At 45.9% G+C, this 18,776-nt stretch overlaps 1 protein-coding gene and 1 long non-coding RNA gene across 4 annotated transcripts in view; both read right to left on the bottom strand.

Annotated features, from left to right (window-relative positions):
- Positions 1–18,776, bottom strand: part of LOC107997153 (zinc finger protein 37) — a 202,813-nt gene that overhangs the window by 124,326 nt on the left and 59,711 nt on the right. The window lies entirely within an intron of this gene.
- Positions 14,920–16,133, bottom strand: LOC133667147 (uncharacterized). 2 transcript variants are annotated; one of them, XR_009832325.1, is made up of 4 exons: positions 16,101–16,133; positions 15,820–16,026; positions 15,428–15,721; positions 14,920–15,326 (listed from the first exon to the last, which is right to left on the bottom strand). It is a non-coding gene; the product is annotated as an uncharacterized LOC133667147 (long non-coding RNA). The 2 variants fall into 2 exon arrangements; XR_009832324.1 differs by having other exon boundaries at positions 14,920–15,721.

The raw sequence follows: 18,776 nt of genomic DNA, 5'->3' as shown, positions 1-18,776 counted from the left end.
GTTTGCCTCCTCCGGTCATCCTATTCCATTCGCCTATAAACATATATATATATATATACAATATATATGTACAAATATATATATAAAAGACGAAACGAATCCACGACCGTTTCTTCGGCCGATAGCAGTAAAACGTATTCCAAACCGAGCGTAAAGCCGGTGGACATCGTTGACTCGCGGGACACGAAAAAGGAGAAAACGTGAATACGAATGCGAATGCGAGAACTGCGGAGAGGAGGGGGGAGAGTGGAAGAATGCGAGGTGTATTACACGATGCGGAGAAAAGTGGGAAAAGTGGCGCGAGGGATGCGAAAAAGGGACGCAGAGGAGCGAGTTGTTTCGGTTTGCGAGACACGTCGCAAGGGTTGACCCAGCCTCTTCTCGATCCACCGACTGGTCAGCTTTCGCCCCTCTCTCCCTCCCTCCCGTGTATCCGGCTCTTTCTCTGTTGCGGCGACCCCCTCAGGGCCGGCCGTTACTTTAGCATCAACAACAATCTCCACCGGGCGAGGGCGCCGTTATTCCGTTAGTGTCTTAGTGGAACCGCCGACACCGACACAACGATAAACGGGGATGCCGATGGTGTGTCCGGTTTCCACCGGATATTCCGCCTCTCCGCCGTCTTCCTTCCTTCCGTCTCTCTCTTAACCCCCCGCCCGCCTTCCAATACTGTTTCGCGCGCGCGAGTATATGCATCACCTTCCCCCACCCACTCCGTCGCTCGCCCCCTCCCCTGTTCCGCTCGCGACCATGGTCCACTCTCGAGGCCAGTAATTAAACAGCCACGCGGCAGGCAAATTGAATCAGTCGAGGAGACAAGGGAGCGTGGACGCAGAGGTGACGGCCAACCAGCCGCAACTATGGTGTCTATAGTGAAAGGGGCTATCGTGGCGCGTCCGCCGCGTTCGTACCTCTGCAACCGGTCGGACCGAAAGGGAGGGAAGGGTGCAGCGGGTGGATCGCTGGGAGGGGGAGGGAGAAGGAGGAGGAGGATCGCTGTGAACTCGCCCTAGCGCCGTCCATCCGGACGTTTACAAGCTGGACGCCCAACTAGCCACCCACCACCCACCCATCTACGCGGCCAAGGGAGTTGGAACCAACGTGGAACCCGAACACCGCCCATCGCATCCTGCCATCGTCTTTCCACCCTCGTCTCGCCACCCCGCACAACAGCCTCGCCTCGGCCGCACACTTTGCCTCGCCTGACAACCTTGCATTAACTCCCCGTCCCCTTTAAGTGCCAAGTTTACCCCAAGATTGCATAATGCCTCGCTCCACCACGTTGCGTGCGGACGTAGGAGCAAGCTAAGCGTTACGCTTTGACCGTTCCTTCTTCTTCTCTCTCTCTCTCTATTTCGTGTTTCGTACGAGCGAATCTTGGTTTTCTTTCTTCCAAGGTGAGGTCTTCAATTTGGACAAGAATGGATCGAATCGATTTGTTTTTAATTTTATATTTATCATACGAAAGATTCCGAGATATTGCTACAATAGAGACTCCTGTATCCGTACTCTTATTATATAATATATGGACGTTCTGTTATCCGTATATTCAACATACTAGATTACTACGTAAATAGAACGTACTTGGATGTAATAAATACTTTCCTGTGTTCGGCCTGTGTTGTTACACTGGTAAAGTAAACGTACAACGAAATTAACAAGAATAAGAATACACGAATTCGTTCGACGATTTGAAACGCAACGGGAATGTAATTCCATTTTAAAAGGAGATAGATGTTGAAAGAAGCTGTCAATTTTGTTCATTTTACTCGAATAAATAAAGTTTAATAATGAAAGAAAGTAATTGTCTCTTGAAACGTAACGAAACTGGGGACGATTACAGCCGGTTTGGAATCACGCATCTGTTCAATGGACGCGTGTTTGTTTACGACTGGCGGGGCACGTCGAACAGCGGTGAAGGTTCGGTTCGTTCGTTACAGGCGGTGATCTAATGAAAATATAACGGTTTCTATGCTGCGCGCGCACAGTTTGTCTGGCAGACTTCTGGCGCATCAACCTGACACATAAACTCTTATTATGCTATACGTTAGCAGCCGGAGGGGGGGGCGCTAATGGAGCCACAAGTCAGCCAGGCATCGTGGCGAGCACCTTACCCGTTGCACCTACGTCTACTTATTTTATATTTAAGCATCGTAAAGAAGGAACTACTTACAACGAGAAAGGGATATTTAATAATTGATATCGTGGCTCGCGATGGAATATGGTGACGCGCGAACGTTTACCCGTGACGAGGAATCGTAACGGCGAGGAAAAACCTGGATGAATCCAGTAGAGACAGCTCGTACAAGGCTGAATCAGATCCGCAACGAAGCAGAAAAATTGGATGAAAACTCGAGTCAAGTTCAGATAAGAAACTCCAGAACTGTAGTAATACTAAACTAGCTTGTCGATTAATAGCATTACGAAAGAGAAAGAGAAAAAGTACATAGATTATCGGAGTGCAAAGTCGGGCTCGCTTCGAACACGAGAACCAAAATTGAAACTGGAAATAATAGTGAAGTAATATTATATGGATTATCAGTGCAAAGTCGATTCAGTCGACTCGAAAGCGATTTAATAACCAATCAATTAAACGATGGATTCGCGAAGGAGAAAGGATGGTGCAAAGTCGAGTGGGGAGCGAGGAATGAAGGAGCGGAACTGGCGGACGGTAGTCGATCGCGGAGGTGGCGCGCGAGAAATATCGCGTCACGGAAGAATACATCGGAGATTAGCGCGTGCGGCGCGACTATCGTCGAGCGGCGCACGGAATCGATAATCGCGAGCGAAAACGTATCCATAAATTCCGCGACGCGGCCCGTGTACGCCTGTATGAAAATTACAAAGCTATTAATTACGACCGCGATAAATTAAGCAGCCGTGGGGCCATTATAGAGCGCGAGCCCCGGTGAATTGTTGGTAAACTTGGTCCAAGTACGCAACATGGGCGTTGGTGGTACTCTCGGCCCAACGCGGCTCACCAGGCATATAATAATGGTTGGTTAGAATGCTAATATATGTCCGGACGGGGGTGGCACCGGGGGACCTTGCATCATCGGAGGACCCAACTGGGCACTCGCCCGTTCCTGGCCGGACACCGTATAATCTACACCCCGAGACGTTATTACTCCCCGAGACACTAAAATCCCTCCGATGGTAACGCCGACCGATATACCGCCACCCCCCTTTCCCTTTCGTCGTTCGCTCTCTTCAGAAATGCACCGAGTCGTTTAACTGCCGTTCGCTTCTTACTCGATCGAACGTAAGAGCGTCGGATAAGGGACGGTCGGACGCGTAATTGGTCGGATGCATTGACGCGACACGTAAGAGGTTGGCGATTGACTAATAATTTGGATTTTTGAGTTTCACGCAAAAGAGATGGTTATCGATTAATGCAATACGTAAGACGATGCTTTAGGTAATTTTAAATTTTGAATGATTAATAATTTGGATTTAAAAGCATCGAGATAAGAAATGGTCAGATTGATACATCGACATATGATTAATAATTTGGATTTAGTCGAGTAGATCCATTTCGTTTTTTGACTTCTTTCTCGATTCCATTTTACCAGTTACTGGATATGCTATATAAACATAAGTATCTATTCCTATGTACAATATGAATCAATTTTAATACGTATCATCTCGACACTAACAGCACGATATGTCACGATTCACCGTTAGACAAATCTTTAAGATCACCGCCTATTATTAAGCATCGATTGATACAACTGATCGTTATTGGCATATTCGCGACATTTCATGCCTACACACGAGCAAGACACATATATGCACATTTCGTAATAAAATGATACGAGTAAATATTCGCAATAGGCGAATCAACCAATGATCACGTCCAATAATTTATTATCATGTTATCCCATATATTGTTCCCATTATAATATCTATTAAAATACGCGTAATTAATACGAATACAATCAATTATCGTCAAATAGGCGATGACGCTTTTAAGCCTGATCAAATGGTACACATTCGACCAATTATTCTACAATACCATCAATACTTTCACCATTTTACGATAAGAAATCTTGTGCAAAACGAGCTCCCTTTCTTCCTCCCTTCTTTCCTCTCCCAAGAGTTATTTCTCTTAACTAACCAAGCAACGATCCGATTCCGCCTGCTACCGGAACGCAAGACGAGAGCTCGGAAGTGACAGAAACGTCGGGCCCTGTCGAGAAGGGTAGCGGCTCGAAGAGATGGGTTCTCCCTCGACTCGGCGAGCAAGAAGGCTCCCTCCCTCGCTGTCCCGTCCACGCGGTCGAAAGCTTGATTCCAAGCCGGTGGAACGGGTCGAGTGGGCCGAGGTAAGACGGTGTTCGCGGTGGTCGAAAACACCGACACAATGCTCGCGCCGCCGGGGGTCACGTCAGCCGGCCAGAATACCCCGGCCTCCAGTCAGCTTTGTACCGGGTCTACGCTCTAAGAAGATCTCGCAAACAACCGCAAGCAGCGTATCTAACCCTGCAGAGGGTATATACGCTCTAAATTCGCTAAAATTTCGGAAAATCTAAGAATCTTCGTATTCAAAAAGAATATGTAGATTCTGCTTAATCCGTGTTCTTTCGTTCGTGAAAAGTATAAAGTTCCCTTTCCTGAACGAATTCAGAATATTTTATCCCATGCGAGTTTTAATCTGGGCCACTGAAGCCCTTTATCGAAGTAAACATCGTATTCGATGAGAGGATCGTTAAAACGAGAATCTTTTTGAAAATGAGACTCGTATTAAACAGAGAAAGAAATCTCAAACTAAAACTCAAATTTTACCAATAAATTGAACAACTGTGAATAGACACGGGTATGCTATTAATAATCTTAACCCACCAGATATTTCATCAATTTCGATTATCGTTTCTTGTTACGAAAATTGTTGTTTTTCGAAAAATAAAATATTCGAGAAGCTGTGATCGCAGCATTCGAAGAATCTCTTTAAGAAGCGAATTAAAAAGTCAACGGCTCGAATCATTCTGATCGAATAAATCGTTCATAATTTCGAGCAAAGTCTCTCCCTTTTCCTTCTTAAGTCACGCCTATAACTCGATAATCTCGATCGATAATCCGCCGTTTAACCGACGAGACACCGATCGTTCAACACTCGTCCAAAATGCATATACGTGTTGCGTGCCTGGCCGGGACGACGGTACCAGGCATACCGGTTTTACACGGTGGACGACAGGACGCATAATACAACGGACGCGCATAAATCCACATGCCAGTCAACAATGTGCATAAATACTGGCCCCTTGTAACTGGCGGCCCGGGTGGCGAGATAGGCGAGCACCGAGGGGGTGGCCGTCTATGAAGGGTGGTTCCGCCGCGAGGGAAGAAAAGGGGCAAGACATGTCCGTCCACGGACAAATTCCAAACACCAAGACACAAGAGCTTGGACGACAAACTTTCTTCTTTTCCTCTTTTTCCATTCTCTCTCTCTCTCTTTCTCTCTCGATTATTCGTCGCTCGAAACGAGATAAGATAAGAAAGAAAGGGGGGAGGTATATACGCAAGTTAAGAGTGCGTGGAACGGAAGAGAAACGGTAGAGAATTCGAGGAGTGAGCGGCTACCTTGTCGTACTCTCGGGAGGCATGGGTTACGTTTCGTAAATACATATATATATATATATATATGTTTCAATCTCCGGCGTAATCCCGCACGGACGACGGTATTAGGAAAGTTTTTCCTGCCGGTACATCACGAAGCTTGCTTAGCTGCGGCTTACTTCGCGTCTCTCCTTTTATTTCCTTCTCGCTCAGCCCAAACACTCCGTTCCCCCTCCATTGTGGAAGCGCGACGTAATACGAGACGAACCTATCGTTGACTAAAAATCGGGAGAAACGAGCGGGGATCGCTCGTCCAACTTCGAATCCGAACAACTCGGACTACCACGGGTCTATCCACGCTATCTTCCTTACCGAAGCCAGGAGCTAAAGGACACCAGGGACCAGAACACTGGTTTCGCCAATCTTATCTGACCAGCACCGGTCCTCTCCCCTCTTCCCCTACCATTCCACACCGGATATCACCATTCCCTCTCTCTCTCTCTCTTCTTTCGAGACTTTTCGAGACTCTTGTTCGTTCGTTTCTCGAATATTCGTTCATTCGACGGCGACGACTAATCACGCTTCTAAAAATTCTCTCGATTTCACAAAGAATATACGAAAATATTGGACGACGAAAGTATTGGAACGCTTATATTTGCAATTGTAATACATTTATTACAAACACAAACTATTAACAGGTGTAGTAAGCTGATACGTTGTTGATAGTTTTTATAAGCAAGAAATGTAAACACTGAGCGAGAGCATTTCGAGACTTTTCGAGACTCTTGTTCGATCGTTTCTCGAATATTCGTTCATTCGACGGCGACTAATCACGCTTCTAAAAATTATCTCGATTTCACAAAGAATATACGAAAATATTGGAACCTTTATTGCAATTGTAATATATTTATTATAAACACAAACTATTAACAGGTGTAGTAAGCTGATACGTTGTTGATAGTTTTTATACGTTTCAGCAAGAAATGTAAACACTGAGCGAGAGCATTTTTACGTTCGGTTGGCGTCAAGCTAATAATAGTTCCATTAATGGTAACATAAAAGTGTGCGGTTATAATATTCAAAATGAATACGAAAAAGTATGAAATTATCAGCTGCGCAATAGAATTATAACGTATAATAAATCTTATGTTATTTCATAAAAAAGATCAAAAATTGAAGGAACAAAATATTTGTGAATAAAGCTAGTTCTAGTCGATCAGGAAGATTAACTGAAAGAAAATGTTTGACAAACACGTTCATTCTCGATCGCGTGTCGAGTCTTACGAAATAATAATTTTCATGGCAGAGTACCGAAAAGAGATCGACTTTTGCAAAAAAAAGTCATTTGTAACAAAAGACAATGCTTTTTGGGGGAAAATATTTTCCGATGAGTCCAAGTTTAATACTTTTAACTCGGATGGGCGAAATTATATGTGGAGAGGAGCGAATACGCAGGATCAACGGTAAAACACAGTGATGGTGTGGCTTTGTGTGTTGCATGGCAGCCAGTGGTACGGGGAATTTAGTATCTATTGACGGAATACTCGGTAAATACGAATATCTGCATGTTCCAAACAACAATCTCAATGATTGTGGCCATAAGTTGGGATTGTTGGAAGACTTCTACTTTCAACAAGGACAACGATCCTAAATATACAGCGTGGATTGCGAAAGACTGGATCGTACATGATATACCTTGTATGTTAAATACTCGACCGCAGAGTCGAGATAAATATAAATCCCATCGAAAATTGATGGGCTGAAATGTGCGAGAAATTAAATGAATTTCAAGTATCTTCAAAGCGGGTGTTTGAAGAAAAAATTATAGAAATATGAAATTCCATCGATCGTAATCTAAAGCAACACTTTCGTTACCCATCGTACACAAAAATCGTTATTGCTCATTAAAGTCTCTTCTATTCTTTCTCCAAGATTCGTTAAAGATTGTCGCGAATTTTCAAGGGATACTTCGATTATTATTATATACATCTTCCAGTGACAACGACGACGACGAGGACGAGTGTACGATATTTATATTATCCCAACAGGACACTCTCGGGTAACACGGACATGATTGCAATCCCGTTCGTATATCTTTGGGTCTACGAGCGTGCACGAGTCTACGCCACGCTGGGGACGTATCAAAACCGGCGGCCACCTTGCACCGGGAAACAGGGACGACACGGTCATAATATTTTCAGATAAACCTACGATTCCTCCGATCTCCCGCCTCGCCTTTTGATAAGCGCGCCCGTCCTCGCGCAACTGTTAACCGTTTGATTCGAGGAGGTGTCTCGACCGTAATTTCGAGCTCTCTCAAAGCGTGGACGAAATTTTTACGGATAATTCGATAATTCGTATTGTAGGATTAAATCGAAATGACTCGATCGGAGGACAGGAATCGTGGAAAACCGCGGGCAGTCGTTGGAGGTCCCGGAGGTAAAGGGGTAACGACAACAAGGATTACCTTTGCTTCGACTGGAGGCGAGGAGGAGAATTTGCGGAGGAGGGAGGGGGAGGGCGGCAAGGGTCGAGGAGGGTGGTAAATGAGGCGGAGCCAATCGTTTCATTGCATCAATAGTCGTGGCAAAGTTATACCAACTTTCTTGATAAATCCCGCTTACTTTGCGCCATAACATAACTTTACAGAATCGGAACCACGGCCATGGAAGAATTGCGATTCGTAACTTTGGATGAGCTCCCCCCCCCCCATGCTTCTTCTTCTTCTTCTTCCTCCTCCTCCCCCTCCTCCCTCTTTAACCGTATTATCCGCGAGCCCCGCGCACAGGAATTTTCCCTACGAGCACCGTTTCCGGCGGATTTCGAGGGAAACTCCGGTTACGATCGTCTTAACTCCAGCTTCGAACGTCTCGTCTCCTCCCCCCTGCCCTCTTCCTTCGCCCAAACGTGGACCAAACGTGGTTGATGGCCCCGCGTTTTTGCTCTCAAAAACGGTATCCACGGTACGTATCTATGGAGGGAGACAAATAGGCGGGAAATTCAAAAGCGGAGAATCGAAAGAGCGGAAGGTGGAAGGGGGGGAAAAGGAAGGAGCGATCGGTTCGTTCCTTCTTAACGAACGGACGAGCGAGGGGGAAGCGTCCGTCCGTCGGAAGCGTCCGTCGATTTGAGGACGTGAACGTCCTCCCCCTCCCGGAATTCCAGCCTCGCTTTTCAGAATTTCCATTCCGACGCACCACCACGAACCACCACCACCACCACCGCGAGGAGGGCTTTCGGCAAATTGGCATTCTTCTTTCGGCCGTTCGGGTTGAATGCGGAGAAACGGGGCAGGTTTGACGTTCGCCGGCCTTCTTTGAACGAGAGGAGCCAGCCCGGTCCAGTCACATCGGGCTCCGAGTGAAGTGATCTCCGGCCTGCCTGCCTGCCACCAACAGCGCGCCCCTTTTCTTTCTCCTCCCCCTCCTCCTCCTCCGCCCTGCCACTTACGCCGAGCCCTCCCCCGTCACCGGGTCACCGGCGGCTACGACCCTGCCTCTCCCTCCCCCCACGGCTTCGCACGGCCTCTCCTCCGTCGTCCACGATGGCATTGTGCGCGACTAATTAGTCGAAGCGCGAGATCGTGGAGCGAACGGCTTTAATTAACATTCCTGGCTTGGACCGCTCTCCTCTTGCCACTAGCTCCACCGTGGGGAGGAGGCGAATCGAAGTAAACGCCTGCAAACGTGTCGGAGCGGGTCTCGATTCCCCGAAAATTTCCATCCCGATCTTTTCCCGATCGAGGGAGGAGGGAAGAAGTTGTCCGGGCCGGGCGAGTTGTTGCGAGGGAAGGGTTAATTTTCCTTACCTACGGTATCCGACCGATCCATTTCCGCCGGCAAATCCACGTGGTTCAGGAAGGAAGGTGGTGAAACGCCGTCTAAGTCGTCTCATTCGTCTTCGGCGAGATGGAGGGGGCGATCATCGATTTCGACCTTCGATGGGGCTAAGGAAAATTAAATGACGCGGGCCCCCGTTGAGAGGAGTGTTATTTGTCACGATCGTTGATGTAACGCTCTCCCTCTGTTATTCGCCAATATCGCTATTCTCTCTCTCTCTCCCGCTCGTTATCCCCTTTCATCGATGCCTCCCATCGGCTTCGTTGCTTGATTTAACCGCTATTTGTAACCGCCGCCGTTCAAACTAGGTAGGCTGCAACTAGTCTCCTCATATATTCCCTTTCTTTCAACTTCCCTCACCTTCGAATTTCTCGGCTAATTTAAAATGACCCGCTCGCGGATGAAACTTTCGTATTTCTTTTCACACGTAGTGAAAGAAAATTTGTTGATTATCAGATTATCTATATTCCGAAAATCCGAGGCAAAAGAATCTAACCAACTCTCGAGATTACACGATAAAGCGTAGGTGAATTTTAAAAATTTCGCATCGATCCAAATGATTCTCTCGCGATTTCTATTTTCCATTTCACCTTCCGAAAGGGGTAGAAGCGGCTCGAATTGGGGTGAGCTCTCCCCAACGAGCCCTTCTCCCCCTCGCGATAACTTTTTCCTTCTCCTCCACGCTTGTACCTTGCTCGAATTTATGCCGGACGGAGAATTAATGCGTGACAGATTTGTAGTTATTACGAGGAGGAGGTGGAGGAGGGTGGAAAGAGTGGGAAAGACGAGTGGCCGGGGATACCCTCGGGGGGAGGGAGCGAGAGGGGGAGGGAAAGAGAGGAGAGGATATGGACGAAAGGGGTGGGAGGGGAGGGAGTCGCGCGGAAAAAGGGAGGGCGACGGTCGCGAAGAAAGAGAAGGGAGAAAGGGCATCGGAGGCAAAGGCGGTCGGGCATTCAGGCAGCGACGGCGGCGGCGGCGGAAGCGAGCCCATTACTTATTATAACTGCCTGGCGAGCGAGCGAGCGAGCGAGCGCCTGTCAAGCATCCATCATCGCGACGAATGGCCTCGCTGCCAATAACATCCGCCGTCATCGCCAACTTTTCGCGGTCTTCCTTGCTTCCCTGCTCTGCCTATCTTCTCCTCGCTCCTCCCCCCTCTCTCTCGCTCACACGTCCTCCTCTCCGTCCGTGTTTAGTTGCACGTCTACTCGATCACCCAACCAACCGGCCAACTCGACAACTAGCTTCGACTTTTGCTCGACTCGGCAATTTCCCTCTCCCTTTCCTCCAGACGACGGAACAACGGTCTCCCCCCCTCTCTTCTTCTTTCCATTTCTTCCCCTTTGTTCCAGGAAGAGAATAGGAACGATTAAACTCGAGCGTGTTTATCGCATACGGATATAATCGGAGAATTTCGGGGAATGGGAGGGGAGGAGGTGTTATATTCAACTGCAGCCCGTTTCGCCGGGCATATGGCACGTCGTATCTCAACGTAGTCACCCGGACAGTCCGAGTGACTCATGGCGGATTACCGTGATTGCTTGTTTATGGTCATTAACATCCTCGTGGTCCCATAACTACCGCATGGCGTCCCGTTCCATCAACCAGCGTCACCGTAGGTGTCGCGCGCGTCTCTATCGAGCGTCTCCCTCCCTCTCTCTCTCTCTCTTCTGCCACCCCGTCTCCCTTATCCCTGCATAACATTATTCCACATACCCTCTCCTCCTCCTCTTCTCATCCGTCTCGCCCCTGTCACCCGTCGATCGTTCGGAAAAAGTTTCATTCAACGCTAAAACGAGCCAAAAAAAAAAGGAAAAATAACGAGGGAAGGTCGCTCGAATCGGAGGGAAAAACAACACCTGCGTAAAATCTCGAGCAATTAGAGTATCGAGCAGGGGATCGCGGGTGATTCGCGCTTGACTGTTTAGCGCGGTGGTGATTGATGGGAACGGTTGCTCCTAGAGCAACTGCTGCCCACCAACGGCAATTATACCTGGTGCGCGTATTGTATCGCGTGGCACATAGATCGGGGCGCGGGCTCGTTCGGATCGGCTCGGCTCGGTGGCCAGCAACGTTAATACGATTCCGGGATGCGTAACTCGCTCGGCTCGGGATCGACGGTGGAGGATCGACACCGCCACCGACACCGATAACGGCGGCACGAGCATCGACATCGACATCGACGTCCTCCCATCGACGTAGACATAGACACGGACGCCGACATCGGCCCATCGATATCGCGTGGGCGGCCAACGTTTCGCCGCCGCCGCCGACGCCACTGCCACCCCTTGATTGCCTTATTGGATCGCATTATGTCGGCACCATTATCATAATTCAGGGATTTTTCACAGCCGTCCCACAGAGCGCACGAGCTTTGGCTCCAGGCCCGGTCACCCGCGCCGAGGGGGACACGCGCCGATCGATGCCCGTCCGCGGCATCTCTACCTACCTACCTACCTACCTAACTCTTCTCCGATCTCCGCTTCGAGCCCCTTTTCCAACTCTTCCCTGCTCCTTCGTCCATCACGAATCTCGATTTTTCATCGAGATCGATTATTACAGATCTATGGATTTTGCTATTGGGTCGATCTTATATATATATATATTTATATATAAGATTATACATTCGCAGAGAGCAATTGTAAAAATGGGAGTTTCTAGGAGGAGCGAAGGAGGAGATCGTTTATCGTCGGGTTGCGCACCGCGAACCTCGATGCTCCACGATGTCAGCTGGACTTGGATTCATGTGTCTCGCAGACGTTGGTGGACGCGAGCGAGGGGTAACACGGTATAATATGATAATAACGCCCACCGCGCAGGTAGATAGGTATAATTGTCGAGCATAACTCAGAGCAGAGACGTCCGTGATGTACGCCTCGGCAAAGCGATTGCGATACTGCGCCAGACTCCGACTGGTCAACCTGCGTCTACTCCTTCGAGTCGAAGAAAATTTACCCGGCGTAAAAATGTATTTTGCGAAAATTGTTTCGCGTAAGTTCGATTCTCACTATTTAGCGGCAATCGATCGGCAGGAGAAAAAGGAACAAGAAATTCGAGCTTTATATTCGCGTTAAAAAAAAGACGAAAGGAAAAAAAGAAATGTCGACGATCTAAATAAGCGAGTCGAAATAAGGAAATCGGGCGAGCAGAAAGGACGCGCGGCGGTTAACAGCGGTCCAGTGGCCGGTATACGCAACGTGGCGCGCCAAGTGCGAGTATTAGAGCGATTGACTGCCGGACGTAACCCGTACGTGCCGGCCGGTAACACGTGTAACATACTGCCGCCATGTATCTCTCCCACTCTCGCTGCCTCTCTCTTCCCCTACCCTACCTCCCTCTCCTTCCCACCACGCTCGCACACGTTTATGCGCGCGGAATCGCACACGGAACGATAGCAATTGCTCGATCCCCGTTGACGTACCCCCGTTCTATCTATCTATCTACCTATCTGTCTATCTATCCATCTATTTTTTCCATCCTATCGGACACGACGAGACTCTGTGTTTCGCTCTATTTGACGGGGAAAAAAAGAGAGAGAAATACGTGCACACGTATATAAGAAGAACGATTCTTCTCTTCTCGACGAAATAGGGGAGGGAGGGAAATGGTTGGGACGATTAAAACGTTGATAAAGGGATGATAAGGGGTGGCGGAATGTACGTCGGTAGGTCGGTAGGTACGTAGGTGGTTTATAGCGATGCGACAAAAATGTAAATGCGATATCGTCCAAGGAGTCCAACGTATAAATCTCGCGTTAATGCGTGGAACGAGCGACACGCCGTTGGCTACGAGTCGGGGAAGAAAGATTGGGAAGGGAAAAGCGGGAAGTGTATATATGTATATATATATATATATATATAGGGAAGGAAAGGAGAGACTCGGTCGTGGCGTTCATTAGGGATCCCTCCGGTCCGCCACCCCCGTCTGCCGAATCGGAGCAAAGTACAGAGAGATCTGGAAGAAGAGTTAGAGTGGTAGAAAGGTAGACGGGAGGAAAAAGAAAGGGAGAGAGAGAGAGAGGAGAGAACGGAAGGGAAAAGGAGAGAAAGGAGCAGGAGCGAGAGTGGGAAGGGTGAGGGCGCTGCGATAGATCACACGGACGGCAGCGCTCCTTCGAAAAACATCCATAAAACGCAGTAGGGCGGACTCAGCGACAATAAACTCTACATATAAATCTTGTCCTGTGACGCTGTGATACGCTGATGGCGAGCACGATAATCTCCGAGAATGCGGGCTCCTCCCCCTCCTCCTCCCTCTTCTCTTCACCCTCGGCACCGACCTCCTCTTCTTCTTCTTCTTCTTCTTCCTCCTCCTCTTCTTCCTCTTCCTTCCCTTCCTCCGTCTTCTTCGCTCTATCCCTATTTTAAAATGTTAAATTCTTCATATTCCCTCCGCAAGTGTTTATTAAATTTCGTTTCACCCGAGCTTCACCCGAATACGAGAGGAAGAAAGAAGAGGAAAGCGAAAGGGAGCGACGATTAATCTCGCTTCGCCACGCGGAGCCGAAATCGAGAAGCCGTTCACGGAAGGGCAGGAATCGTTGCTCAGTTAGTCGTCCGATGTAGCACGGAATTAAAGTCTCGGTGCCGGTAGCGGACCCCTCTCGGTCCCCTTCTATCCACACGCCATCCCTCTCGCTTCTTCGCCACGTCTTGCCCGTATCTCGGACCGTAATTCACCTCCCCGCGCTCTCCTCCCCCTCCTCTCCCCCACCCCCCTCCCTAAATGCTTCTAACTCCTATTCCTTGGCCGGAATCGAACAATGGCGCGTGAAATTTCAACTTTGAGCCTTCCCCTCCTCTCCCTCCCCACTCCCCGCTTTCGCCCATCATCCTTCCCTTTCCGCCTTTCCTTTCTTTCTTCCCCTTTCGGAAGCCGGCCCCTCCGCTCGCATAATTCAATTATCCGCTCGAGAGCCAAACTAGCCGGCTCGTATTCGTTTCGTTTCGTTCGCTCTCCTCTAAAATCTGATTTGGCGCGAACGAAAGAGGAGGAACAGGGAGACGGAACAGGGAGAAGGGGGAGGGGAAAAACGGAGATGTTCTTCTTACTTTCTTACGAGCCGGATCGTCTCTACCTCTACGCGTAAATCTTGGCCGCAAGAACGCTTGTACAGATTCGTTCGGGCAGATGGATAAATGCAACAACAACCAACTCCTCCTTCTTCTTCTTCTTCTTCTTCTTTTTCTTCTTCCAAGCTCCTTTTCGCGCCAATGAACTCGACGAAGCGCGGGGTAATTATCAGAGGAACGATCCCGAATGAATTCGACGTCGTCCGATAATGAACGGGGGAGGGTCCCCAAGCCTAGGCGCCGCCGCGGTTAAGGCAAGATGGATTTGTCACGCATCGCATGTCGTTTAGCCGATAAAGTGACGGGTTTGTGAGCCGGTGGCACGAGGCGCTAACTAGACAGAGCGGCACTCAATTACTAGCGTCAGACCTCGTGTAGTTTAACTCATCTACTCCGTTCCGACGAGTCCTCCTCCAACCAGCCCTCCCCCATCTGCCCACCCCCCCCTTGGCTAAACACTTTACGAGCAGCTTGCCTACGCGTCGAGCGCGATCACCGTCGTCCTTGCAACCTCTCTTATCGAAAATGGCAGCGCGTTAACGGGGTGTACCGTTGGGTGCGAGCGTACCAACGATACCAATACGGTGCACGTACCACCTTCTATCCTCTCCCCTCCGCCCGCACTTGCCAACTCCGCCGCGCGATAATCCTCCAGCCTTCAACCTTCTCTCACCTTTACCAAACCGGGGGACACGCCACACCGTTTTCCGTTATCTTTCCGCCCAATTACCATTCGTCCCAACCTACCTTCAATTTCTTCTTTCCCTTCTTCGTCGGTTATCTATCCGGATGAGAGAAGTCTCTCGACATCGTGTTCCATCGTCCACGCGGAGACGGGGATAATATATATATCGATCTGGAAACGGGCGATTCTTATTTATTTATTTTTTCTCTCTCTTTCTTCTTGTTTCCGTCAGGAGATGCGAAACAAATTGATCGGAGAGGAAATTTACGCACCGTTCCCAAGATTTCTCCCAGGAATTCTTCTCGATGAATCGATATTTCGCATCTCGAAAGATGCTCTCGATGGAAATATCGACGGACGGATGGAAGACGGACTCTTCTCCGTTTCGGAGAAGTTTCACAAGATTCGGATGTAAAAATGTAAAAATTGATCCGTTTCTTGGAAGGTGATCCCTTCCTCGGGATTAAACGTATCGCGTTGGATTTACGTTAGATTTCTCCTCGCAGCCGTGGCAATTACCAACAGCCGTGCTGTTTCGGTGAAACGCGCGTACACGGAGGCACTCCCTGCAGACAACGAAACAATCGATAAACAACACGTGTAGATAACAATCGCGGGATGGAAACCCTCTATTTTCCGGAATGGTCGGTTGTAATTGCCGTACGTGTTTCGAGGAGGTTCTCCTTGTTCGTGCCTTCTATCGCGGGATCGTGTCGCGTGCATGCGTGTATCGAAAACCGGCCGCGTTTACTCTGAGAATCTGTTAGTTCACGGTTGAGCATTCATACTTTGTCTTTGTTGGGAACGACGACGATCCAAGGATTTCTTTGATGAGCGAGAGAGGATGACAACACTCGTGGCATACTCGTCACTGCAATAATAATATTTAAATCGAAATGTATTCTATGAGTAAAAATAAGAAAAATTGTAATGAAAATACGAAACCTAAATAGTGAATTTGAATTTATTCACAAACGTTTCCGTGAAAGGTTCGAATAAAATCGTATCGGTCGAAGTTGCTCGGACCTTTGAGATTTTTACTTGCGATTGTGTATCGTTCAAATAATAAAAAGGATTAATAATGCATTCATCGAACTGAGGTAAGATAATGATGAAATTCGAAGAATGATGAATTCAGTTTCTCTAAGATGTCAAGCTTGCATTGCATAATGAGGCACTTTGAAATAGAAACATAAACTTTCAATGTAATCAGTTTAATCCAGAGATACTTTATATGTTATAAAAGGCTCTAAAAGAATACTGAAAAAAAAGAATTGAAATTTGAAGAATCTTGTGATACATTTTACTTATATCAATTCATTTATAAAACATAATCCAATAACATACCAAATAAGGTTTTGGAATTCTAATAATATGTATAGCACTCTCTATTGTAATAATCATAAAAATATATCATTTGCTATTATTACAGCTGTAAAAAATGAAATGAAGTAATAAAACAAGAATATTAGAAAAAAAGAATTGAAGTTTAAACAATTTTGTGGTACATTTTATTTTATATCAATTCACTTATAAAGCATAATAACATACCAAGTAAGGTTTTGAAATTCCAATAGTATGTATGGCACTCTCCATTGTTATCATAATAAAATCTTGTAATAATTATAAAAATATATCATTTGCCACTATTATAGCTGTGAAAAAATAAAATGAAGTAATAAAACAAGAATACTAAAAGAAAAGAATTGAAGTTTAAACAATTTTGTGATACATTTTATTTTATATCAATTTACTTGTAAAGTATAATCCAATAACATACCAAATAAGTTTTTGAAATTCCAATAATATGTATGGCACTCTCCATCATAATAAAATCTTGTAATAATTATAAAAATATATCATTTGCCACTATTGTAAAAAAATAAAGTAATAAAGCAAAAACTGAAACAAGGATTGAAAAGCTTGAACCTTGTGATACATTTTTTATTTTATATCAATTTACTTATAAAGCATAATTCAAATAAGTTTTTGAAATTTCAGACAATAATATATATGATACTCTCCATTGTTATCATAATAAAAACTTGTAATACCTATAAAAATGTATCATTTGTTACTATTGCAGCTGTAAAAGATGAAATAAAGTAATAAAGAAAAAATATTGAAACAAGGATTAAAGAGCTTGAACAACCTTGTGATACATTTTTTATTTCTACCAATTCTATCTTATAAATAGCATAATCCAATAAGTTTTTGAAATTCTAGAACAATATATATAACACTCTCCATTGTTAACATGATAAAATCTTGTAATACTTATAAAAATCATTTACTATTATTGCAGCTGTAAAAGATGAAATAAAAAGTGATAAAGCAAAAATATTGAAATAAGGATTGAACAATTTTGTGATACATTTTTTATTTTATGTCAATTCACTTATAAACAGCATAATCCAATAACATACCAAATAAGTTTTTGAAATTCCAGACAGCAATATGTATGCTATTCTCCATTGTTATCATAAGAAAACTTTGTAATAATTCATATCATTTGCCACTATTGCAGCTATAAAAGGTATAAAAGAAATAAAATATAGTAAAATATTGAAAAAAGGATTGAAGAGCTTGAATAACTTTGTATATATTTTTTATATTATATCACTTATAATTCGCTTATAAATTCACTTATTAATTCACTTATAAATAGCATAATCCAATAACAAAAAATAATTGTTTGAAATTCTAGACAACAATATATATACTTTTTAAATCAGACATGACAGCCAACTTTAATGCAACAAATTTCGTGTTATATAAAACATTCTTTTCAAAAATGTCCGAGATTTCGACCGACATCTATCGCTAATTGCACGAATCTTACACATTATAATATTTATATAAATATTTCTAAAAAAATATTTTTAAAAAAAAATATAACGAAAGTATAAATATAACCAATCTCTTCAATCCATTCAATCTTTATCGAATATAAAAATTAATAAGCAATATTTGCACGTGAGAACCGTGTACGCATTGCGGACAAAGAATCGCGAGAATTCTCGTGGCCAATCGGAAAGAATATTTCGCTCGAGATGCAAACCGACCTTTATCTCGCTGCTATACGACATCCGTCGCGAAAAGGAAATCTCGCGGCACCTGTAACGAGAAACAGCAAGACTGGCCCCGTCCAAGAGTGAGGTTAGAGCTGAGAAACGGTCAAAGGTGAGTGGATAGCGGTAGGTGGATAGGTATAGCTGGCCCAACTGAACTGAAATCGCAAATGCAAATACGGGGAAGAGCTCGAAACTTAGCGCCAGCTAATTACAATCTTGACTTCACCCTTGAGCTTCATAACGGCTAACGGCCTCGCCATGCTTGCCTTACCAACTTTTTGGCTTATTGTCCTTACGTACTGGCCACCAGGGATATGCGCCCAACCCGTCTCGATCCTCCACCTCCACTCGAATTTTCCTCCAACGGTACTTTCAAACTCGTGCACGCTTTCCAACTCGCGCATCACGAAACGCGTGTTCGCTTTTTAATCGTTGTAGACGCTGTAAACGTGACACGACACATCCACGATTTTGGTAATGACGATGAGGCGGGATTCGAGATTTTGGTGGTGCATAAATCTTGTCGTGTGGATATTTATCTAAACGA

This window comes from Apis cerana, linkage group LG13 (assembly GCF_029169275.1).
Source record: "Apis cerana isolate GH-2021 linkage group LG13, AcerK_1.0, whole genome shotgun sequence".
In the NCBI taxonomy this organism is placed as follows: Eukaryota; Metazoa; Arthropoda; class Insecta; order Hymenoptera; family Apidae; genus Apis; species Apis cerana.
Note: the sequence above shows the minus strand (reverse complement) of the source record. Positions and strands in the feature narration are given on the sequence as shown.